Source organism: Phaenicophaeus curvirostris, chromosome 5 (assembly GCF_032191515.1).
Source record: "Phaenicophaeus curvirostris isolate KB17595 chromosome 5, BPBGC_Pcur_1.0, whole genome shotgun sequence".
Classification (NCBI taxonomy): Eukaryota; Metazoa; Chordata; class Aves; order Cuculiformes; family Cuculidae; genus Phaenicophaeus; species Phaenicophaeus curvirostris.
This window is the reverse complement of record NC_091396.1, coordinates 61,281,627-61,308,048: the sequence shown is the minus strand read 5'-3', so window position 1 is coordinate 61,308,048 and position 26,422 is coordinate 61,281,627.

Here is a 26,422-nt window from a genome sequence, read left to right as displayed (position 1 = left end):
CAATTGGTCTGTTTTACAGTTGACTGATAAGATCTGATGAATATTATATCTCCTTAGTGGCATTCAGAGAGATTTCCTCTCTTACATTGTGATGGTTTCACTTCTGTCTGTGCGACACAAATTCTTCTCACCTCCTGACAGTTCCTCTGGAAATCTGCCCATTTCCTAAATGAGTTTCGTTTCACATTTGAGAAGTCATTCAGCTCCTCTAGACAGAGATTTTCAAGTGGAAAGGACAGTTTGTAACTCTGAACTCTACTCCTTCAAGCAAGGAGAAGCATTGCTTCTCTACGTGATAAATTTGCATTTTGTGTGTGGTTGCTTTGGGCGGTAACTAAGTCACAAAGTTTAGATACTGATCACAAAAACATTTTTTATTTTTTTTTAAATGCGTGGATTTTAGGAGAACTTTGTCATAGCTTTGAAAGCATAGCTGGGTTACACCTGATCATGTATGGAAAGATTCTGGAGGTGCCTGCTGTGTTGTGTACTTAGCAAACAGACTGGAAGCAACTAAATTTTTTGAAAACAGAAGAACAGAACACACCTAGGCATTGTGGAGTATATATGGGTCCCTATCTTCATTAAAGGCTCCACCGAATACAGAAGTGCTTCTTAACAAGTAGTGCCAACACTGTGGCAGAGGGAAAGTTTGGAATTTGTGTATCCAATTTGATTTTAGCATGATTTGTGCACTATAAGTCCTTGTTTCCTTTACAAATTGTGTTTGTTTGAGAAGTGTAAGGTTCTAACCAGTATGTTGTGCTAAATTGAAAGAAGTTCGAACAAAGGTAATTATATAGCTCAAAAACTTGAAAAATCTTAAAAAAAAACGAACCCAAACCCCAACCCTGTACAAAATAGCACGGAATAGTACACTCACTTTAGAAGGCTTTGCTTAATTTTATTTTATTTTGCTTTAGTCTGTTTACTTTTATTTGGGGAAGATCAGTCATTCAAAAAAAAAATAATCACATTTTGGAGCAGGAGAAAGAATGTGGAAAATTGTGTAGTTTTTAAGTGTTCCAGTGCCATGGAAAAAGTGCATGGGAAAGAGCAACTGTTCTTCATTCCTTCTTTTAGCACAATCCATTTTATATCTAGGAACAAGGATTTGAGCATTTAATTTTATCTAGGCGCAGAGTTCCTATTTGTTTATTTCATTGCTTTTCTGCCTCTAAAAAGCTAAATGCTTTGGTGTTGTCATTTTAAAGAGTTGGTACTGCTGCTCACACTGTCTTTGAGTCTTGAGTAAATAATTGATCTGTAGGTAATAGTAAACTTAAGAGTTTAAATGCAAAAGCTTGTATTGATTAAATTCCCTATTAAACCAGGTAATTTTGTGGTTCAGTACCCATGGCTTAAAACATGTAGGCCAAGTACAAAATATCACTTTGTCTTGCACAGTGTTTGGTGTTACTCTTGGAAGTAAAACAAGCTCGCTGTTTCTCTCCCTATGTGTACTTATCTGTGCTACTATCTTTGTGTTTGGATGCTGCTTAGGAACATAAAGCATTCAAATCTACTGCCCTGACTACTTGCAAATTCAGGCTTTTCCTGCCATGTTTTACTGGTGAGCTGCTGTTCATGAAATCAGACCCTGATTGTTCCACTGTTTTGAGACTGCTGAGAATCTTGCTTTTGGTGTCCTGTGTTACTCCATTGCGTTTGTTGAGAAATAATGACATACCTTTCACAAATAAAACATGAATATGTTGTGGTATAGGTCCTCTATATTGCCTCCAACCCCAAGCTTTTGTCCATGAGAAGAGTCAAAGGCTTTGCTGTCATCTTGCCTCTCCTTTTGTGTGTCATGGTGTGCTTTGTAGAGATTTGAGCTAAGGGGAATTAACCTGAGCATGAACTGATACATAACATGAGCATCTGAGATTTGCGCTGCTGTGCAGCCCTTATTTAGCTATGAAGTTAGGCAAATGTGCAGTGCGAAGAGGGGCATCTTTGTCAAGTCCTTATTACTTTAACCTTTTTACTTTTAACCATCACTGATGGTGATTGGCTGTATGGGTAATGAAGAGTTTGTTTTCTTGTTCTTTGGCTTTATTAGCATCACTGGGATTTTTAGCTTTTTAGTTTTCATTGCACTTGCAATCCTTTCCTCTGGATTAATGGATATTTTGAATAGATCATTGTGAGGTGGAGCAATGCATACTGTAGGAAAAAAAAAATTGTCATTATATCTGAACATCTTTCACATGTATTACTCACATACCTCACAAAGCCATTACACATGTAACCTAATGAGGATTTTTCTTCTTTGAAACGTGGAAGGAATATGTGTCTGACTCACATGTCAAAGTGCTACATGCAATCAACCGAAGCACACAAATATATTATCCATAAAGCACACAATCAATGCTGCCAGCACTGCACTGAAATATTCCGCCTGGGCCAATGCCCTCTTGTGTTGGGAAAAGTTGTCACCAAAGAAACTGATGTCATTGCTGCCTGTATTCTCTTGAATATGAAGTGTGTTATAGTTAATACTGAACAAGATGAAGTCATGCTGGGACATATTGTGAAATGTTAATTATAAGAAAAAACACTGTGGGATCTGCTCTCACTGCTTCTGATTCTCAATAAGGAAATTCCTAGAGGGAAAAGAACAAAAATACCAACTGTGCTCTCCCTTTGTGATTTTTTCTGGTGAATCACTGCAAAGGTAATGTAGGGCTGTATTTTTCTGGATACCAAAACACACTGGTTCACCTTACCTAACTGGCAAGATGAAGGAATCACCAGAGGATGTCTTATTCCCTCTGTCTTAGGGTCTGTATATGCTGTCTCATGTGGAAGCATTTCCGAAGTCCTGAGGCACCTTGGCCACATCCTGACTCACACTGGGGTAGGACCTGGGCAAGTGCCAATCCTAGCCTGGTTCCACCTAAGAGGCAGCAAATATATGTAGTTGGCAGGAGCCTTTGCACACCTTAGGCAGACACAGATCTAAGTGACAGGGGACAGGACAAGAGGGAATGGCCTCAAGCTCCATCAGGGGAGATTTAGGCTGGACATTAGAAAAAAATTTTCACAGAAAGGGTCATTGGGCACTGGAACAGGCTGCCCAGGGAGGTGGTTGAGTCACCTTCCCTGGAGGTGTTTAAGGCACGGGTGGACGAGGTGCTAAGGGGCATGGTTTAGTGTTTGATAGGAATGGTTGGACTTGATGATCCGGTGGGTCTCTTCCAACCTGGTTATTTTATGATTCTAAGTGGATAGATAGGTGAGGAATGAATATGTGAGAAATCAAAGCCTTAGACTTGTTTCAGGATGAGGTGAATCGCTACTGGACTGAACTCCCATCTCTTACAGAAGCAACTGCCTTTCAGATGTCTAAATTGGAGCAGATGAGCTCTTCCCTTCCAGGTGAATCTGGTTTTGTGCTGATCAGGTGCTAAAGAGAGGACACAAAGAGGAAAGCCATATGACAGACAAGCAGGATAAGTGTAGCTCTGCCCCTTTTATGTCAAGGTATGGGGAGTTGCTGGAGGTGATCTTCCTTTTTATCTAACTAGGCGCTCACTGTTGTGGCCATGGCTGGCTAATTCAAGTGCTTCTGGCACTGTCCTCTTCTCATACTAACTGTGGAGTACTTGAAATCAGCATGGGAAGAGATACTGCCCAGGTGTGAACAGCTGTGCTGTGGGAAGGCTTCAGCTGTGCTAGTTGTGCAGATTTAAATATGCACAGGTGCTGACATGCTAAATCCTATGCGGCTAGGTCATTTTTGTCTTCCCACAGAGCATGTATTGATTGGACTGATACCCAGCAAGCCCCATGCTTTGGTTTCACCAGCTTGTATTTAGACTCAGCTGACCCTGTTGTTACTGTAAGGATCAGAATGGAGTGGGAAATGAATAACAGTCCCTGTAAACTCGCAGCTTCTGGAACCAGCAGCTAATTCTGTAAATAATATGGTGTAGCTGTTTTTTACTCAATCTTTAGTGTCTCATTTTAGTTTGAAGTAGTGTGTATAAAGGCTAAATCCATAAGCTTATTGGCACTAGCCCTAGTCAATTACTGATGCACATTCCCTGGAGAAGACGAACTCTGATACAATCATTGTCTTGATTTTCAAGTGGGAAGAGTCTGATGAAAACATAGCCATAAGCTGAGAAGCCCAGCATGCTAAATTGCATGTTGGGCTTTAGTAGCCAAAGAAGTGGCTTGCTGTTAGGTTTTGATTTTATAAGCCACCCTCTTCTGTTTGGATTTACTTTTACTTCTACTGTGTATATTAGAATTTATTGCCTCTCTTTCTAGGAATGGCATGGATTATTTCTCGTTTAAAAACAAAGAAGGCCTCTCTATTCAAAAAAGAAAAAGTGTACTCTATGCTCTAACCGTAGTTTAAATGTCCTCAAGCAGTCAGTTGAGCTAAAACTACTTAAGTGGAAGACATATGCTATGGTGGATGGTCTGGAGCAAGGCTAGACTCATCGTTTTCTGGGGAAAATGATGGAGGGCTCTGGGGTGCAAGTAGTGTTTAGCTCCATTCCCACACTAAGAAATGAAGAGCAAGAGATGAAAAGAATCAGTTGATTAATTCCTGGCTCCGAACCTGGTGTGAGCAGAAAAACGTTGGGTTCTTTGATCATGGACTGGCCCACGCACCCCCAGGGTTCCTTACTAGGGATGGGCGACACTTGGCTTCTAGGGGTACTAGAATCCTCACTAAAAATCTAGAAGGGCTTATAAATAGAGCTTTAAACTAGATGTGAATGGGGAGGAGGACAAAGCTAGGCTAGTCAGGAGTGAGCCTGGAAGTGGAACTCTGGTGCCTGAGACATGGTATGCTGGCAAGAACCACCAGTATATCACTGCAGAGCGAGTGGGGGCAATTACATCTGATGACAGAAAGGATGAAACTGGCACTGAGGGGTTAAATATTCCAAGGACCAGTCAATTGGGAATGAACACTACTGCCTTTATGAGAGCTGAGGGTTTACCACCCCAGCTGAAGTGCATTTACACCAATGCACGCAGCATGGGCAAAAAGCAGGAGGAATTGGAAGTTATTGTAGGGCAAGGAGACTATGATGTAGTTGCCATCATGGAAACATGGTGGGATGACTTCTATAACTGGAGTGCGGCTATGGCGGGGTATAAACTCTTCAGACAGGACCAGAAGGGTAGGAGAGGTGATGGGGTAGCAAAGGGATCTGAACAGGCTGGACCACTAGGCTGAGACCAATAGCATGAGGTTTAACAAGGCCTGATGCTGGGTCCTGCACTTGGGGCACAACAACCCTGTGCAGTGCTATGGACTAGGAGAAATCTGGCTGGAAAGCTGCCTGGAGGAGAGGGACCTGGGGGTGTTGGTTGACAGCCGACTGAACATGAGCCAGCAGTGTGCCCAGGTGGCCAAGAAGGCCAATGGCATCTTGGCTTGGATCAGAAATGGCGTGACCAGCAGGTCCAGGGAGGTTATTCTCCCTCTGTATTCGGCACTGGTGAGACCGCTCCTCGAATCCTGTGTTCAGTTCTGGGCCCCTCACCACAAGAAGGATGTTGAGGCTCTGGAGTGAGTCCAGAGAAGAGCAACGAAGCTGGTGAGGGGGCTGGAGAACAGGCCTTATGAGGAGTGGCTGAGAGAGCTGGGGTTGTTTAGCCTGGAGAAGAGGAGGCTGAGGGGAGGCCTTATTGCTCTCTATAACTACTTGAAAGGAGGTTGTAGAGAGGAGGGTTCTGGCCTCTTCTGCCAGGTGACAGGGGATAGGATGAGAGGAAATGGCCTCAAGCTCTGCCAGGGGAGGTTCAGGCTCGATATCAGAAAGAACTTTTTCACAGAAAGGATCATTGGGCACTGGCAGAGGCTGCCCAGGGAGGTGGTTGAGTCATCATCCCCGGAGGTATTTAAAAGGCAGATGGATGAGATGCTGAGGGACATTGTTTAGGGGCAGATAGGAATAGTTGGACTCGATGATCCAAGAGGTCTTTTCCAACCTAGTGATTCTGTGATTACTTTTTGACAATCACAGAAATTCTATATAGCGGTAAACTTGCATTCCAAGCAAATTTCCAGTGGTAACAAGACTTATTCAGAGAGACAGAGTTCAATTGATGTGCCCTACTTCTTAATTTCCATAAAAGTCTTCTGATCTTTCGTGAGTGGAAGGAACACATAAGGGTTCAAATGCAAAGCTTGCTTCTGACAGCATGGGCAGAAGGAATGGAAATGCCCAGCAGCTCCTAGCAGAAAACTGAGAAACCCATGTGTGTGTGGGAAAGCTTTTGTTAAAAAGACTTACTCTTTCATTAAATTCCTGCCCATTAAATTCTTTGCAGAAAAGAAAAGGAGAATGTTTGGTGTAGGTAACTCTTATTTTACATGGGTTTTTACTCAGAAATATCTTGCCTTAACTGAATAATAATGATAAAAGTGAAAGAGATCAAAGTGATAAAAAGGTGACCTGCTTGCTGTTAGTAGCTAAAGATTTAGTACTTGAGCTACTCCACTCACTTTAAAGCAGCTTTTCTCCATTTTCATCCCTGAGATCTTGAAAGTTATGTTTATGGGCACCTACGTACTTTCACAGAGTGATAGGAGTATTACACACACATGCTCATACACATTGCACTGAGATAGGTTACATTACATGACATACTATTCCAGAGCTGTCAAAGAGTTGGATTCTGCTGTCCTTTATCGTTTTGTTTACATCTGAGCATCTGCAGGTGACTGGAGATGTCATTCCACTGAAAACCAGACAGCTAGGCCAGGAATAAAAGGTTATTCCTAGAGAATAAGATTGCTGTAACCTTCTAGACAGGGCCATACAATTGTCTTTGCTATTTGAAAGACACCTTGCTGCAGGTTAACTTGTTGATTGCTATGCCTCAGGTGGCTCTGCATGTACTTCTGCTTGGGACTGGCAGTCACACAGCAGAATAAAAAGTTCTGTCAAACCACTGACCGCAGTTAGAACTATGGATAAGTCATTCCCCAGTGGCACTGACAGCATCCTTTATTCCCCCCACCTCCTCCATGCTGCAATGTTATGTGCTGTAGATGTCACAGGAAATGGTAAAATAGCATCTTTTCATCTGGGTTTTTCTTCAGTCCTTCTTATATGAAAAAACATATGTCTCTGTCTGCGGAAGCATCACATTTCACCCTGCTGATCCAATTTATTCAGTCTGAACATTTGGCCTGATGCTTTTGTACAAATATATTTTCTCTGCCCAGATTCTTATTTGTGTCATGGTCTGTTCTTGTTAAAGATGAATGAAGACTTGTCAACAAATAATCTATCCAATAAATTAGAATCTGATCCAAAACCTCATTGACGTCAATGGAAAGACTCTTACTGGTTTCAGTGGTCCTACATTGTCCTTTTCATGCTTCCTTATTGCCTGTAAATATATCCATTTTAGACTGAAAATATTTTTCCCTACAGCATTTTTTTTTCAAAGTCTTTGTAATGACGGGGAAATATTGAGCAACCCAGTTTAGAACTGAGCAGCGTAATTTGGCAGATGGGTGCTGTCCTGGAAAAATAACTGTGTACCTATTCTTCTGAATACCTATGGGTTTAACATTAAATATGCTGAAAACTCCCTTGATCCTCCTGCATGGTTGTGCTGACAAGGCTCTAGTGCTGCACTTGGTGCTACATGCCTGGAGCCACATGTGGAAGAGCCGTGCTCCTTGCTGGCAGACAGACAGGTCCACCCAGGATCCTGGCTGGGAACTCCACAACTGGAGAGCCAGAGGAGCGTAAATGCGGGGGCGAATGTTTAAAAGCAGACAAGCCCTTTTTTTCTTTCCCAGAATGTAGCTATGTCTGGTGGCTCTTGTGGATCTGTGTTAGCAAAGTGATGTTTGTAGTACCTCCTCAAGAGAAAATTATTTTATAGAGTATTAAATAATAAACGGGGCAAAAAAGAGAGGTTGCAACTGGTATTGTTCAGCAAAATAAGCAAGCAGGCAAATTCTGGCATCTAATTTCAGGACTTAGTTTGATCACATCTAAACAAATAAAAATAAGTCCTCAGCCTTGAAATGAATAGTCTTGGACAATGAGTGCTCAGATGATGTCTAATAGAGGAAATGTTTGACTCTGAGCAGAATCTGCATGAATCAAGTGACTGAGGAAAGGGAGATGCTTTGTCTCTCCTCCTCTGAATGCAACTGTAAAATTAATATTTTGTGAGGGGGCTGCTGACATAGGAAAAGCTGAGGAAATCTTGCTGCCAGAACTGCACAGATGGTGAGAAGGAAACAAATATTTTGGGGAAAGACAGAGAGAGTTTTAAAAATCCACAGAAACCTGATGAACCTGGAACTGTTTGGGATGATACTCCCTGCCTTTCCCGTATTTTCACGAGGTGAAAGAGAGAAAGAGTGGATAGATGTCCCCCTCTCCTCAGATGATCCGTTACACTTGAAGTTATATACTTATTTTTAGAAAGACTCAAGTGGCATGGGGAAACCTTATGTTCTGAAGGCCTGATATTTAACAAAGGATGGAAGGACGTAACAACTTGAGACTATAGTATTTCAAAACCTGGTACAAAGCAATTTATTCACTGCTGCAAAATCCCTTACATGTTTATTGTCGACCTCTTTTCTGAGTGATCATTGCACATTATTCTCACATGATGAGACTGAATGCAAGTATCACACCTTCCCCTGCTGTAGGGCGAACGTAGTTCTTTAGATCTGTATGGAGTTAAGGTCAGTTATAACAGGTAGGGAAGAGGCCATGCACTTATTTTTCTGTATGGACATAAGTTACAAGCAATAAGTAGAAATTAGGCCTATGATTCTGCTAGGCTTTCAGATTCCTTTTTTTTTTAGTTTTTAGCACATAACTGCTGCCTCACCCTGAACTGAAATACTAAAACCTCTTTTCACCCACTGCACCCTGTTTTTTAAGAAGGTGTGTAGAAGGCAAGGTAAACAGAAAGGCTGCTATGAGCCAGTAACTGTAGATCAGGAGCATTAGGAAATGAATGTGAAAAAAAGCTCAACAAAGCCCCCCCCTAAAAAAAAAAAAAAGAAGAAAAGAGAAACGATCAAATTACACTTTCTCTCTGGTAGGGAAAGCGATAGAACCATTCCAGGAAACAAATAGCAAATGACGAGACTGATACTTGCTTTATTAAATGTCACTGTTATGTTTTCTTTCTCTCTTTCTCTCTTTCTCTCTTTCTCTCTTTCTCTCTTTCTCTCTTTCTCTCTCCCTTTCTCCCTTTCCTCCTTCCTTTCCTCCTCCCTCTTTTCCTCCCGCTCTTCCTTTCACTCTTCCTCTCTTTCTTCCTTTCTCTCTCTCCCTCTTTCTTTTTTCCTCTCTTTCTTTCTTTCTCTCTTTCATTAACCCAAAAATGCTGATGGACCAGCATGTCTCATTATGACAGTAAAAGACATTTCTCTTTGCTGAAGTGAATTGAGAGGAAAATAAATCCTGAGGGCAGTGCACATTGATTGGAGAGAAGAGCACTCTCTGAGGTGGCTGCTGGGGGCTGCCTGTGGCAATTTGTGGGTTTCTGGGCAGACAGGCCAAGCTGATGAGAGCATTTGAGTTGCTGGCAGGAACTGGCAGTGACAGCTAAATCTGGTTATTCTCAGGGAATAAAAGAGAAGGAATTAAGGAAGTGAAAATACAAGGAAGAGTGTTATTGTTATTTAAAACAAATACCCTGTGGTCACAGCACAAAGCATGCCACTGCTGACCAATATATTAATGTGAAAAGACCATGACTTGGGCTCAAGGTAGAGGTAACCCAGATGAGATGCAACAGTAAATATAAGCTTCAGGAAACTCAGATTTTGTCACTTAGCAAAGGCAGCTTTCCTCCCCTTCCCTGCTTGGAAGACAGTGGATCAATCCCTTTAATTCCGGAGAAAGTATTTCCCTGACACCCTAGAATTCCAGTTTCATTGGCCTCATCTGGTAAAACAGGTTTCATTGTAGGTTAAAATATACGTTACATGTCTACTGTATAATACCTTTCACTCAGGTGACTTCATATTCCAGCTCATTAACATCCACTGAAAATACCAGGAGAAGAGGAAGAAGTACAGGTGAAAAAAGGTTGGCAAATACTGTCACATTCTGACACTTTTCTTGAGTTTGCACTTTCTCTAACAGAAGGCAAGGTAAACTGGTTAGAAATAAGTCCCTAAAACAACATGAAAATCAGCCCTGGAAAATGTCTGAACTAATTAAAAAGTAGGCATGAAATGAGCTCGAGGCCCTGGAGCATCTTCTGTTACAGAGAAGATGCAAAGGTGGCTGCAGCAGTGATATTACCAAGTGCTCCTTGATGAGGAATTTAATGCATCCCACACAGCCTCAGTAATTGCCCCAGTGTGGAGCAGTGCCACAAAGGAAACAGTCGAGAATGAGGAGGAACAGAGCCTGAATCTCACAGTGAGAGGGGAATTTATTGGCACTGCCAAAACTGAAAACTCAAAGCGAGCTCCTGTCAGGTTGATTGAGGAGTTGAAAGGAAAACAAGTCACAGCCCCCCACGTTGTCAGGCATTTCACAAACCTCCACTGCACAGGTGTCAGCACCAGGGTGGCATTTGTACGTCACCTGCCTGCAATTTTGCAAGCCACTGAGGGCTCTGCAGTGCTCAAATGGTCGCTCAAGCATACCAAGGGCTGAAAATCCACCTGTGCGGATATGGTGCCTTTTGCTTTAGCTGGCATGAAGGGTAGGCTTCTTGGAAATAAGACTTCTTGCAGAGAGAAATGAGCACCTGGGGTGATTGCCCCATAGCTTGGGGTATCTGCTTTTGGTAGCCCTGGGATTTTCTTGATTACTATCAATTACTAATGATGCATCGTATAGTTTCACACCTGAGAATAGAGCCCTGTTTTGCCATGTGTATAAATGCCAGGCAAACAAGAGACTGTCATGCAAAGATGGTCTCAACCCTGAAAACTTTCTGATTCCAACAATATCTGTAAGATATGAGCAGATGTGATTATAAGAATACCACGGGCTGGCTTAGTTGTGTAGTTTAAACAATGGGCTCAACTTTGGTAAAGAGTATCAAGGACAGATGAGGAAATTCTTTTTGGGGTATATTTTGTGGGTAGATGTATAGAGAGTTCATTCTGAATACAGATGGACAACCTTATTCAGGTCAGAAACATCCAGTTGGTGCTTTGGGGGCCGAATCCAGCTGGAGAACATTTGTATCTGATTTCAAAGTACTCTGATGGTGGTTTACAGTCTTTATACACAGGCAATCATCTAGCTTCACATATGGCTATCAAGCCACCAGCATAATCAAATGGCTCTAGATGATGCCCAGCAAGTCCATGCATATGTCCTGATTGACTGATAGGGAGTTAGGTGTGCATAGTGACTGTGGCACTGGGAATTGTCCCTCACCTTAAGTTCTAGGTGGAATTCAAATACAAGAACAAAATAAAAGTTTATGTATAGGTGCTAGCAATGCAGAATCTGTTATTGCTTGTGCTTGAAATACAAATGCATTTAGTGTTTGGTTTTAAAACACTGGTATTTTAATAGAATCTTATCTTTTAAGAAAAATACTATTTCTGATAGTCTTTGATTAATATTTATGATTCATTTGCAGAGTTTATAAGGCAGATTTTTAAATGTGTGCCTCGTAAGTTTTCCATGTAATTGTTCTTTGGCTATTGCCTTTGAGTGTAAATCTGGTTCCCTCACTCAGAAGATGGGATGTGGGGCAGGAAGCAAAGTCTGAGAACTGTGTACTGCATTTGCAGTGTTGAATGAAACCAATGCAGTCCACACTTTGAGTATAAGTGACAGGCTGTCTGCTCTTCAACACAGACAAGTAACAGGTAAACAAAGAATTGATTCTAATTTTAAACCAAAATTATACAGCTGGTGTTGGTGAAGAAGTCAACAGTCCTTAGCATTTGAATGATTGTAGCTCATCTCAGGAGGTGTAAACTAAGGATCTGTCTTTGTTGTGAAGTAGTAAATCTACACAAAGCCTTGAGGATGTTAGTTTTCTTCACAGTGAGTATTTTAAGCATAAGAACTGGGAGAGTCTACCTCCAGTAAGTTTTCTGATGCTTGAGTTTGCAGAATCTGCAGTTGCTAGAGGGAACCAGCTGGGAGTCTCATAAATAATAAATTGCTGTAATCCCATGAGGTCATCATAAAAATATGCATACGGATCATAGGAAGAATATAGTGGGTCACAACCTCAATTGATTCTAGAGTTAGTAACAAAAAGTGAGCTTGATAAAAATGTATTACAGCCAGAAACCTCTATCAGAGGAATCTTCAAAATTATATTAGACAAAATTATTACTTTGCAAAAGAGACAAACTTTATTACCAAAAAGCCCAAAATAAGTAGGTGTAGGAAAGTGTAATTTGTGCAGGAAAGTACTAAATCAACATCAGTTAGCCTTTTCAGTTTAGAAAGAGCCAGGGCTACCAAAATCTGTCTCACAAGGAAGCATTCTTGCAGACTAAATATTACTGATGTTCTTGAGGCAACAGTGACAAGATTTAGTTATTATATTTCCTCCTAAAAAAACCCTAGGTTTGAGTTATGACCCCCACCCCCCGACAGATACAACACCTAGAGGCAAACACTAAAAGTATGAAGATCCAGAATAACACCTGGCTTGGCAGAAAAATAAGATGATGGATTATTTTGATTGCTGCGTTGATCTAAAGAAACATCATCAGTAGTATAAAGATCATTTGAACACATGAAATGGACTAAAGGAAAATGGGTTGACATTCACCTGCAGGGGTATATATGGCATCTGAGTGCCAAAACCTAATATGAAACTTGATTGAAATGTATCACATAAGCTGTAAGCTGGAAATATCATACGTAGTGTGAGAATTTCTTTCCAATTACTTTTGGTACAACTGAAAGTCTATGTCTTTAAAATAGCACAAGTGTCTGCACTGACAGAAAGCTGCTTTGAGAAAAGGAGAAGTTAATGGTGTTGTTGATGGTTAGAAGTAGTATGCACTAAAGAGCTTCACAGGCTGATGGTTTAAGCTCCAACTCTAATAAACTCCTCTTTCTTTTAGGGCAGATGGATAATCCCATTGGTTTGATAGGAATGGTTCGAATGGTTGCACCAGGGTGCAAATGCCTGGCTTTGGAGAAGGACCTTATGGTGCAAGTCTTGATACAAGTATATATGGCCAATTTGTGTTTCTGTATTAGCTGAGGTTTGGATAGGCTAGCTGGGATCCCCACAGCTGTCCAGCTGCCATGGCTTGGAGCTCTCAACATATTAATGGAGCTGAAATTGAGAAGGATCCCTGGGCTCTGTCTAGAAGGTTGCTGGCCTTAGAGTCATTTGTGTCTGTTTTGTTCTGGAGATAGGTCTATAAATCACCTGGCTTCCAAGGACAGGCAAGCTCCTGGTATGCCTGCTAATGCTTGTAAAACAAATGCCACAGAATAGCAAGAAAAACCTGTTGCAAAGAGCTTAGCTCCCTTTACTCTTGCCTCTGAGAGATTTTTGGTTGAATCCTTGCCTTTTTGGGAGCCCTGCTGAAATCAAGGTGGTTTTGCCTCTTCTTGGCTGTTTTTTCCTGTGGGATTGAAGGCCAGTTTAAAGGCGTGATGAAACTTTGTAGGGAAAGGAAGGAGGTCTAACAAATACATCATTGTGTAGAGCGTCTAGGTAGATTTATGTTGATTGATTTGATCCTTTAAAAGAAATTACAGACAATAAATAAGCAACAATATACACTTGGTTAGCTGCAGTTTCCACCAGCGTACTACCTAGCTGTTTTAGCAATACCCCTTAGGCAACATGGCATAGATGGCTCAGTGTAAATGTGTATTCTCTCCTCTATTACCGTTGCAGCAAATTCTGTGCTTCATATGCTCCCAGTTTCAAGAGCTGCTTTCCTGGCTACTTCAGTGTTTCTCCTCTGCCTCTGGTAGCTTGGGATCTATTGTTCAGCAACGATGGCTTGAGGTGAATGGAGACTCTCACTGGAGAAAACAAAACTACTATCGCTGCAGGCTGGGGAAAAGAGGATGTCAGATAGGAAGCAAGCATTGAGGGTGGAGAGGGGGTGTAGAGGAAAAAGAAATGTTCTGCTTGTATTGGCACATGGCCCACACCTTGTATGCTTGGGTGATATTAACTTCCTTCTCATTACTATGTGGAAGCCACTGGTGTCCTGACCCTCCCAAAATACAAATGGATTTTCCTAGGCAGAGCAGGCCAATGCTGCTCCCTATAGCATCAACATCTTTTACACACAGGGTTCTTTACCACAAATGTCTTTTTTTATCATTTAGGTATTTCCAATATCTCAAAAATCACCTAAAGGCCAAGGTAGCTGGCATCTAGAAGCTGCCTTTGAAATGGTTAGTGGCTGTTCTAGTGCTTCTGCCTTTTGGAGGTGCAAAGCACTTATTCAGGTAGTCACATATGGATTTAGGAAGTGTAACATTTGGCTCTAGTTTCTGAAATGGTTGGTCCAAATCCCTCCAACTAGTACAGGTATTACAGTGTGCAGCCATGCTAACAGCATGAGGAAAACTAGTCAATTATAGCACCAGTGGCAGAAAGGTAATTTAGAAGTCCTAAGCTATTTAGAAGCCCTGTTAAAAAATGAAACTTGAATTTTTATGCCTAAACCGTAAGAATCAGACTCTTTGGAAAATGTGTTTGTAAAAAGTCTTACCAATTTTTCACCACTATAAGTCAATAAGAATATTAAAGTACTTGTCAAGGTCCTTCAACAAACAGATATATTTGACTGATGGCTACCAGCTCTAACTTGGAAAATATGAGGCAGATCACAGAGAATTTCCTTTGGCAAATGGTAGTCATTTGAAAATCTCGTTTGAAAGAATCCAAGATTTTTATTTAATTTGGCTCAAATTCACAAACCCTTTTAGCTGTTAGAATATATCCTTGTTTTTCTAGGTAGGTCTATTTTTTGATTCTCCGAGAACTGTAAGTAAGTAAAATACACAGGTATCTCCTTTTTACACTCAGATCAAGAGAAAGAGAAAGAGACTAATAAGTTACCTCATGAGGTCTCTCAAGGACCTTAAGACCACACTTCTTCAGGTTCCAGGAACAAACTTTGGAAGCTGCAATAGCCTGAAAACAAGATATTCCTCTTTCCAAGTATTTGAAGGGAAAAGAGTAGTTATTGACTACAGGGGAAATGGGAGAGGTGGTAATCCTGTTGAGCAATACAGTGATACACCCTTTCCTTATAGTTCCTTCCTACTTGGTTGAGATAAGTAACATTGGAAGTTAGTAGCTAAGACCAACAAAATAGGGTGGTGACTTTATCTAAGCAAGACGGGTGTCCCCATCTTGAGATTAATTAATGCTTAATCTGTTTGGAACATTTGTATGTTCTGTCTCAGCATGTTCCTAAGCATATTTCTGGACATTTTGGAGCTTAGAAACAAAGTCATTTCAATAGCCAGTTGGCTGGCAGTCTCCTCTTGGGAGGAGAAGGCAGGCAAACACTCATAACATTCCCATGAGTCTTCCTAAACAGTAATATACAACTTTGTAAATCCTTTTTTAATTTGGTATAGTGGCTTTTTTGTTGTTGTTTTTATTTTAACAGTAGAGTTTTAATTTGCACAGGCTTAAACATAATTATGGTGTTTGGAACCTATTGTTTAACTGGGCTTGTTTAGCCTAGAGGAGGGAAGGTTCTGGGGAGACCTTATAACAGCCATCCAGTACTTAAAGTGAGCCTGCAGGAAATATGAGTAGGGACTGTTTATCAGGGAGGGTAGTGATAGGATGACAGGGAATGGTTTAAAACTGAAAGAGAGTAGATTTGGATTAGCTATTAAGACAAACTTCTTTACTGTGAGGATCATGAGGCACGGGAACAGGTTTCCCAGAGAAGTCATGGATGCCCCATCCCTGGAAATGTTCAAGGCCAGGTTGGATGAGGTTCTGATTCAGTGGAAGGTGTCCTTGCCCATGGCAGGACAGTTGGAACTAGATGATTTTTAGGATCCCTTCCAACCCAAACTATTCTATGATTATATGATCAATACTCTTGCTGTTGGTGATATCACAGTATTTCTGCTTCCTTTTCACTTTGATAGGCAAGTATGAGGACAAAGGGGAACTATTCCAGTCCTTTTACCTCAATAGTCTATTACTTTGGTTTATATTCTCTTCTACATGTATGACCTAGTGGGCACTAAATATCTCCATGTGGTGCTAGATTTCACCATGCTGTCTTTTGCTGAGAAATACTTCTAAGCAAACTTTTTCCAACTGATTTTGATTTGTGGGCATCTAACTTCCTTGCAGGGAAGGTTTAACATTTTCCTGCACATGGATTACTCTAGCACAAGCTTGAACTTGCTATCTCTCTGTATCTCTCACAGGCCTTCTTAGAAATAGCCCACAGGCTAGTTCCCAAAGGCACACAGAGGAGGGGTTGAAAATAATTTTATTAACAGTACCTCATTTTGTGTGGAGCACAATGTGAGTGCAGAGAAAAGGGGCTGGTCATTATTATACATTAGCATCCAAGAGAACTAGTATGTCATACTTTCTGTACACTGGTAAAGATTTAATTTAGTTCATATTGCTTACATAATTAGAATTAATAAAATAGGGGGACCTCTCAGGAATAAGGAGAGCTGTTTTTTGTCTAGTCAAGGTTAATCAGTGTTCTTATATAAGGAACTGGAAGGATTTTTACTCTTTTATTAAACAGCTTTGAAAAATTAACATTTAACTTGCTGCAGGCTGCAAGAGGATGACACTAGCAGTGAAGAAAACAGCAGATTTTTAATCTTACCATTAGTATTTTTTAATAGAAGAGGAAAATTTTGTGCTGGACATAAATAATCTTCCTAAAAACTTAGTGACATTCCTGATAAACAGAGATGCTCATTGACAAGTTGTTTTATTATACACGCTAATAATTCCTGTAAGAGTCATTAAGAACATTCTCATTAATATAGGTTGCTCTGCTGTTGCTTCATGAGGATTGCTGTTAGTGCTGACTGGAAAACAGGAGAAGTGGATCTCTTCTGTTGCATGAATGCTCACAAAATTGTTTTTCTCTTTTGGCCTATGGGAAAGTCCCTAGGAACTCTAATGAAATCTGTGAGTAATAAAAAGTCCAACAGTGGTAAATGTGGTGGGGTGAACAATCAAGGGTCAGTTTTTCATCATCTGCCAGATCTTTGAAAGATCAGATTTAATCAGTCACTATGACTATGCTGTGATGGTACGTGTCATGATATCCCACTAAGGACAGAGAAATTTCATGAGAACTAAGTCAGCACTGAATCCAGCCTCTTCTTGTTGTGGAATAGCTGTTGCAAAATAGATCTCTCCTAAGCAGTTTTTGAATTTGAAGTGATAATGTGGTTGATGGTTAATGTCACATACCTCCATAAGCAGATGGACTAAAGGAATTTTAATAACTCTGTGGATCTAAATGATCATTCCTTCCACATTCTTTGTGGCTTCATAGTGTTTATGATAATTCTTGCTTAGTATCTAATACAGTTTATCCAGCTGTGCCTTTGATGTCTGTACTGTGGTCTCGAGGGAGAGAAATTGTGAATGAACGGTTAGTGAGCGACACCCAAGGGGTTATGACATCTTTAACATAAACTCATCAGTGTAAGGTTTTTCCTCTGAAATAGATTAAGCAATTTATTTAGCTATAAACACTAGAAAAATAGTTAAGTGAATTTTACTGGGGAATCAATAAAGTAATAATTGTATGGTAATATAACTGAGGCTGAGGTAACCAGCTTTGGTCATCTTTCCTTTGTTAATGCATTCCTCTTATCCCTTTTATCCCAGTATTTCTTGAATAGCCAGAAGTTATTCTGATGAGGGAATTGAAAAAAAAAAAACATATTGAGAAATCTTTGAGCACATTAACTTTTGTACTGTGAAATCTTTCTTTCTTACCTTTGCAACAGAAGCAAAAAAGAACCTATCCGGAATTCATTAACTAAAAATTTATCTCGGATTCATATTTTTTGTATTCTGTTAAATTTTCTACATTTATATTCCATAGAATGACTTTGTAATCCTATCTGAGACATGCCTGTAAGCAAAAGATAAATATGTAAAACTTACCTTTGAATTGAATGGTGTCTAGCTATTGCTGCTTTTAAAAAAAAAATAATAGTAAGCCCCTTGACATTATCCTTTGCAGTGCTTCAGAATTTGCAATTAAGCTGTAATTATTTCAGTTTTATAGGAAATTTTTCCTTCTGATAATTAGAAACAAATTACTTGAAAAGAAACTTCATTTATTAGACTGTTATACATTTTAAGAGATGATAAATTATTAGAACAAAACAGGCCTTCATACACCAGTTAGCTCACACTTGCATTTTAAGGTAGATGAGCTAGTTTTAGCAATGTGTAATTTTAAGAGTTTAAATGGTTTTCAGAGGTCTTTTACTCTAAAAAAAATGATGAACTGGCCCCAACAGTTATGTGCTGTGAGTTATTTTTCACAGAAGTGTCCTCTCTTAGCAGAATTAAATAAATACTAGATCATGTCGTATTATCAATGTATTTGCAATTAGGAATTCTGTTCATAAGCATGAACAAATACAGGCATCTGAAGTATAGGAAGGTTGAAAAGGGTAGGGCCGAAGGTCTTTTTAAAGATAAATTTCCTTTCTTTTCCTGTAGTTCTTAATGTCTCCAGGAATCAAGTCTGTAGTCAGCAGGAGTGAGATTTAAACTATATGTTGAATAATAAAATTGACCATGATTCTAGTAACATGAATCGGAATGAGTTCATGACCTTTGTGAAAAGTAAGCTAGATACCAGTATCCAGGAGGGCCAAGTAGGTGGTGGTAAACATGAATACTGGGCTAGTACTTCTGAGTGGATCTGCTCATTTTGAGAGTGGTCTGTGCTCCATACCAAGGTCCTTTTGGGCCATAGAAATTTGATAAGGGGTAGGAAAAAAAAAAAAAAAAGCAATGGACATCCCGAAGAGACTGATCATACAGTGTAAAATTAGAGCTGGCTGGAGAAAATTTTGCCATCAAATCCATCAATGATAATGAAATATAACTTTAATCTTTTCTATGGAAATTTCAATTTACTGTCAGAAAGTTTAAAAAATAACTAACCAACCAAAAAACTCCCAAACCCAAGCACAACCACCCTCAAACCTCTGACTAATTTTTTCAAAACTGAAATATTTCAGCTAAAACAGAAGATATGTCATCAGAAAAGTTATTCTGTTGTTTTGGGTTGGCTGTAACTTTCAGTTCCTTGTACTTTTCTCCATTTGTGGTGTCTGTGGACCACATCTGAGTGGCTCTCAGGAGCTGAGGGAGCAGTTGCTTGGCAGGGGAATTTCAGGATCTCAAGAGTCCATATCAGAACTTGTTTTGCTCTCGATTGGAGGGTAGTTACAGTATATCAAATCAGTGGGGAACCTGGACTGAGTGAACTTACTAGAAAGGATCAAGAAACACGCAGCTCTGAGATGTCATTTTGGTATGTATTAGGAGACATTATTCGTTCTTCACAGAAAGGGTCATTGGGCACTGGCACAGGCTGCCCAGGGAGGTGGTTGATTCACCTTCCCTGGAGGTGTTTAAGGCACGGGTGGACGAGGTGCTAAGGGGCATGGTTTAGTGTTTGATAGGAATGGTTGGACTCGATGATCCGGTGGGTCTCTTCCATCCTGGTTATTCTATGATTCTATGATTCTATCTCCTCGAAACTTGCATGACATATGTCCGTGATATTTAAGACTGGGACTTCGGATGATATCAACTTGACTATTTAGCTTTCTGCATGTGAAACAGAACCTTATTTACACAAGGCCAAAAGGCAGCATAGTAATATATACCAACTAAAGCAGTAGAAGATATAAGCTAGCTCTTCTATTTCTTTCTTGCCCCAAAGTGTATGACATTGTGTAGGGTCAAATCTCCATGTATTTACTTATTTACAAATATTTGTTCCCCTTTGGAGAAATGCAGAGAGGAGGCAGAATCAGTTTTTACGTGCCTAGGAAATGCTGACCACCTATTGTGCCAAGAACGCCCAAGTATATAAATGCTTCAGGACCTGGTTTGCTGGTGTTTACCTTTGAAAAGGGGAGCAGTTTGTGCATAACTTCATCAGCTCTGCTAGCCATGGCTGAATTCAAAGGTTTAACACCTCTGTTTCACCCATGTCCTGAAAGGACTTGATTTCCCTTAAGGTGGAAGCTTTTCATTCTTATGGTTTGAGATTTTTAAAAATCTTTTAGTACAGCTTCAGTATTTTAAAAGTTCTTGAAACTTTAAGTCATTTATCATGCACCTAATTTGGGGAAGGAGAGCAAGTGAGAAATATTCATTCCTTTATTGGCTGGAGGATGCTTGAATGAGGTAGCAGCAGGATCAAGACTGTCAAAACAATAAAAGGAAGTGTTAACACTGACAATTATATTATTCAAACAATTTGAAATACTTGGAGAGTGCATTTTTAATGAAGCATTGTAAAACAAATTGTGTTTCATAGCTTGAGAGAGTTGTAAAACAATAAACTAATCAAGACCTTAACAAAGGGGGAAAAAAGTATTTTCAAAAGTTACATGAACTTTTACAGAATCAATCTTAGTATTGGAATTGGGTAAGAAATGTGGGTTGATTCTTAACATTTACTTTTTACAAAATTAGTTGTCATTTACAAAAATCCATTTTGAATTTACATTAAATATGTGTGGCTTCTGTCTTTATTTTGAGCAAAGCATATGCTGAGTTAGCTTTGGAGACACTGTGTGGGTCCTTTTTAACTCTTTGCTGAAGATATACTGATATTGCTGCTCTGAACTAAGAAATTCTCTCATAAGACCTCAACATCATTTTTATCATTGTTCAAAAAAATATGATGCTCTGTTTCCCTTGTAACTTTGACAGATGATTAATTATAGATTTGAGGTGCTGTTGTTCAGATAGAAACCTAATTGGGTATTTGTGAACCAAATGTGAAGATGTTGAATGCAGGTCCATGCTTTGGTGCCACTTTGATATCTCTTTTTAGAGGTTAAATCCTCTGTTTTGAAATGTATGAATACACACCGCCTGTTTCTTTCTAGTCGATGTATATATTTCCAGGCCAAAACATAATTCAGCTTCACGTGAGGTGCTAAAGCTTTATCAGCAGCTGTATGGTAAAGAATATTTAAAAGAATGTAGGCATTGTTTGAAAAAGCTTCCTTTATTCCTAGGGAAGACCTTTCTTAAGCTTAGAAAATATGGAAATTCACAGGTAGAATGCCCTAATCAGCAGCTCTGCTTTGTGTCCCTGATCTTCCCTTCTGTGTTGCTATGACTAGGGTATTGATAAAAGAGAGATTGTCTGAGGCACTTTGAGGTCGATAAATGCTTAGCAAATCTTGCAGCCTGATACCAGCTCTTTGGTTGCAGAATGCTTGAGCTGACATCTGGTCCATATTTCTTTATGCCAGAATCTATGGATGAGTCTGGTACTCTGTATTTATTTGATTTTATTTGTGGAGTATGCCCACAGACCAAAAATTGAACACATGCTTAAAGGTTTTGTCAAGGCAGACCCTGACTTGTGAATCTGTGGAGGTGTTCCTGTAAAGCTTGCTCTGGGTTCTGACACCAAATTGTTCGCTTCAAACCATGTCTTAGTGATAGTGACTGCTGTGAAAGATGAATGTTTAAATTCCTATCAAAGTGGGATTGAAACCAAAGTCATTTTAAATCCATCATCCAAGAGAAATGTGAAGTTGAAAAGAATTCCATGTAGAGGAGATACAGAATTTCATTTTTAGATAAAGAATTGAAAGTCAACAATCTACTGGTCTTTTAGAAGGTGAGATCAAACAATTAAGGTCTTTTCCTGCTTTTATTGCTCTCTGCAGGCTTTTGTTAAGCACATGCTTGGCGCAAGGTCTGACAAGGAGGTTTGATAAGAGCATTGCGATGGTTATTTTGGGTAAGATTCCACTACCTCTGACTAATGACCAAGTCTGTAGATATTATTTAATGCCAGTGAGTTAAATAAAATGTGGGCCTTTGTGCTTCTCTGCAGAGAAATAGATAATCTGATCCAAATAAGTTATTCCCTACCTCAGTCACGCTTTTCTCCTTTTTTTCCCTTTATACATGGCTCAGAGAATCATGAGTTACAAATGGAGCAATCAACATGCATCTCTACCATATTCATTTCTACCATTTCATCCTCATCCCCAAAGTCCATCTTCCATTTGCTTTTTATGGTAAAGAAAGCCTCAGGAGTAATAGAATCACAGAATCACTGGGTTGGAAAAGACCTCTTGGATCATCAAGTCCAACTATTCCTATCTGCCACTAAATCATGTCTCTGAGCACCTCATCTACCTGTCTTTTAAACACCTCCGGGGATGGTGACTCCATCGCCTCCCTGGGCAGACTCTGCCCAATGACCCTTTCTGTGAAAAAGTTCTTTCTGATATCTAGTCTGAACCTCCCCTGGCAGAGCTTGAGGCCATTCCCTCTTGTCCTGTCCCCTATCACTTGGGAGAAGAGGCCAGCACCCTCCTCTCCACAACCTCCTTTCAGGTAGTTGTAGAGAGCAATAAGGTCTCCCCTCAGCCTCCTCTTCTCCAGGCTAAACAACCCCAGCTCTCTCAGCTGTTCCTCATAAGGCCTGTTCTCCAGCCCCCTCACCAGCTTTGTTGCTCTTCTCTGGACTCGCTCCACAGCCTCAACATTCTTCTTGTGGTGAGGGGCCCAGAACTGAACATGGGATTCAAGGAGCGGTCTCACCAGTGCCAAGTACAGAGGGAGAACAACCTCCCTGGACCTGCTGGTCACACCGTTTCTGATCCAAGCCAAGATGCCATTGGCCTTCTTGGCCACCTGGGCCACTGCTGGCTCATGTTCAGTCGCTGTCAACCAACACCCCCAGGTCCCTCTCCTCCAAGCAGCTTTCTAGACAGACTTCTCCTAGTCTGTAGCACTGCACAGGGTTGTTGTGTCCCAAGTGCAGGACCCGGCACTTGGCCTTGTTAAACTTCATGCCATTGGACTCAGCCCAGCAGTCCAGCCTGTTCAGATCCCTTTGAAGCATCCCTACCCTCCAGCAGATCCACACTTCCACCCAGCTTAGCATCATCTGCAAACTTGCTAAGGGTGCACTTGATGCCTTCATCCAGGTCATTGATAAAGATGTTGAACAGGGCTGGACCCAGCACTGAGCCCTGGCTCACTGAGCACTGAGTTCTTAGCCTATGCCTCTGTTCTTAACGGAGCATCATGACCTAAAGAATAATCTAGAACACATAATGCTGTTTTCAGTTCATTCTGTTAATACTACTCCTGAATTTAGGGGCTGGTGGGCTGAAGTTTGCTATGGCTTCACAAATAGATTGGCAAATGGTGTCCCGTAATTCACTCACTGAAGACTAACAACCAGGACCCAAACTCTATAAAACCAGCACCTCCATTCCCTTCATTAAATGTTCCTGATTTATTCCCCACTGGGGGAAAGCAGTAAAACAACTGTTATATAGGGTTATATTGGCAACCTGTTTCTAGTTTTCTAGAGGAAATCCCAACTCTCACCTTTGTATTGAAGTATTTAAATATTCAAAGGACTGTAAAAAGAAAATGCAGCACTGAGATGTCATTCCTTCAGAGATCTTCCACCACATCGATGTTTAGCTTGTTTTTTCCGAGGTTCCGTTTTAGGCAGAGAATATCAGAGCCAAATCTAAGGCAAACTGCCTTCAGCCATTGGTGCCTCTGAGCACATCAGTCATGCACTGAAGCTGCTGGCGCAGCTGGTACTTTCTACAAGACAGGGAGTATTTTTAACAATAAAAATATGAGTGTGACAGGTGCACATTTTATTATAACTTTTTTTTTTTTATTGTGCATTAGTGGAGAGAAGAAAGGTAGCAGCACTTTTTAACAAGTCTACAAGTAAGTGTGAAAACAAATGAAGGCCTATGGTACATATTGACATTTGTTAGCCAAGTATGGGTAGTTCACAGCAGCCCATTCTTTTCTCTGTTTTAAAAAAAAAAAAAAAGATGAGTTTTGAGCATCTTGCACAGCCAGAACAACTCATTTTTTTTATGAGCTTCATTTGCATTTATACTCTTCCCTGCTGTTGTTGAGTACGCCCCTTTCACTTGTCCTAAATCTATAACTGCACTGGGTGCACTTAAGTAGCTGTTTCCTACTGATATATTGATTATCACACTAATTACATCCGGGGTCTGTATATGTGCTAACAGAACCAATTTATTTGAATTTTTTGTAGGGGGAAAAATCTCCACAACTAATTAATTCTACAGGGATGGGTCTAGTTCTTCTCTTTTCTCTCTTTTTTTTTCTCCATCAAAGTTTTTGATACATAAAACTTGTGTTAAAACCACACAAAGCGTGTGTGTGTGTGGGAATGCGTGATGATTTTGCCTGGTAAATTTTCATTTCTTTCTCTTTTAAAATGATTTTTTTAAAGTCTGCTTTATGCTTCATAGACTGCTTATTTTTTTCTGATGTGGTGTCATACTGTGGGCCCTGTTTCTGCTATCAACTCCACGTGTGCAGCCTGCTGTGTGCCTATTGAGGTCAGAGAGGTTGGCTATATACCTGGAGCACAGTGCAGAAATGGGCCGTGGATATTAACTCATCACTTTTTAGCTAGAGCAAGAATCTTTTTTTACAGTCTCCTCTGCAGGATTTTATGCCTGCATTTCATTCAATTTGACACAGAATTGGACATCTTCAATAATTTCAGGTATGTAACACAGCTGAACCTTTCAATAAGGCTTTCTTTACATTGTGAAAAGCTCCAGATGCCTTTCTGACTAACTTTATCTGAAAATATCTAATCTCAAATCTCAGACATCTGTATAACACAATGCCTTTGACAAGTACCTTGCAGTCTTTTTTTCAGTGGATTAAAAGATATCTTTAAAAGGCAATGAAATGGAGGTTTGAGTACAAGCTATCATGGGAAACTGGATAGTGCCTGGTGATAGATTTGCAGTGCAATGAGACTTTTAGCCTTTCACATTTAGACCTCTTTGAATCCAGGGTGTGGAGAGTTTGAAAGTTATTACCACTGGTTGCTGACTCTTTTATGGTTTCTCTGACTTGATCTATTGCTCTTGGTTCTTGTGAGAATGTCCATTGCCAATGGATTTCGATAACCTCTGCAATGCTAACTGTAGTATAGAAGTCAAAGGACTGCATAATACCATCATAGCCTTAATGAGGACCACGCTTCTCACAACATGATAGGTCCTAGGAGACGTATTGATCTGGGCAATGTCCATTCTCCTTTTCAGGTATTTTTAGTAATGTGACTATGCCAGGATGCTAGCTTTCCCATTTGTCAAGCCTGCTGTTTCCATGAACAGAATTTGACTTAAAAAATAGTCAGTTGCAAATCCAGTCATATACCTTGAATTTTTTTCAGTGCTGACTTGGAACAAGCAAACTTGCTTGACAAAGCATTTGTGAGAATAGGGCAATCCCAGATGCTTTCGTTTCCTGCAGATAAAACCTGTCAGGAAAATTGAAAGTATAAATATATTTAAATATCACAAACAAATTTTAAAAATGGATGCAAAATTGAAGGCGCTTTAATGAGCGCAACATGGGAAAAATTGTTCAGTGAGCTTGAGACAAGCTCAGTAAGAGGTTTTGCAGCAGCATTCTGGACACTGTGATCCATAATTTAAACTTGGGCATTTTAGAAAGAATTACATTAGTTTAGACTGGAAGGCATTAGAGTATAAATCAGAGAGCCTCCATCTCAGAGAATCTTAAACAGCTCCAAAGGTTAAGTAGAAGATATAAAACTGTTATGATATGTTTGTTATGGGCCTTCAAAGAAAGTGGTGAAGCAAGCAGGTTGGCAAGGTTACTTCAATATCAGGGGAAACGGTCCCTGGTAGACTGGGCTGAACTAATGGGACTTGTGGCTGGGAAGCACGGGTAGGAGTATCCCAGAATAATTTGGAAAATTATCCTGAGATCTAGGCATGGAAGTAAAGCAGTTTTAAAGTGCTCTGATCAGCATCTACTTATTGCTGATAGAGAGAATAAACATAAATAACTGCAGGAGCCTTGAAAAACTACATAAACTGAAAACTTGTGAAAGTTTAAAAACTGTGAAAGTTTAAAAACTGTGATCTGGGTAGTTGGCTCCAATTGCAAAAAAAGGACAAACATGGTGGCTTTTGGCTTTTCTTAGGAAAAATCCTGTAAAGAATAGAACAGACAGGCTGTGAAGGCAGTTTTTCCATGGAGACTGTTGCAGACATTGAGTCTTGGCTCCTTCCCATGGGGAAGAAGTATTCACAAAAACTGGAATTTAATATCCAAGCTTGCTGTATAATTCCTGTGTAACTTTGAGCAATGCCTTTAGTCTTTGATTTTCAAAGGCAGCTAGTGAAGGGAGGAGTTTGTGTGGACTTCTTTGAAAATGCCTCTT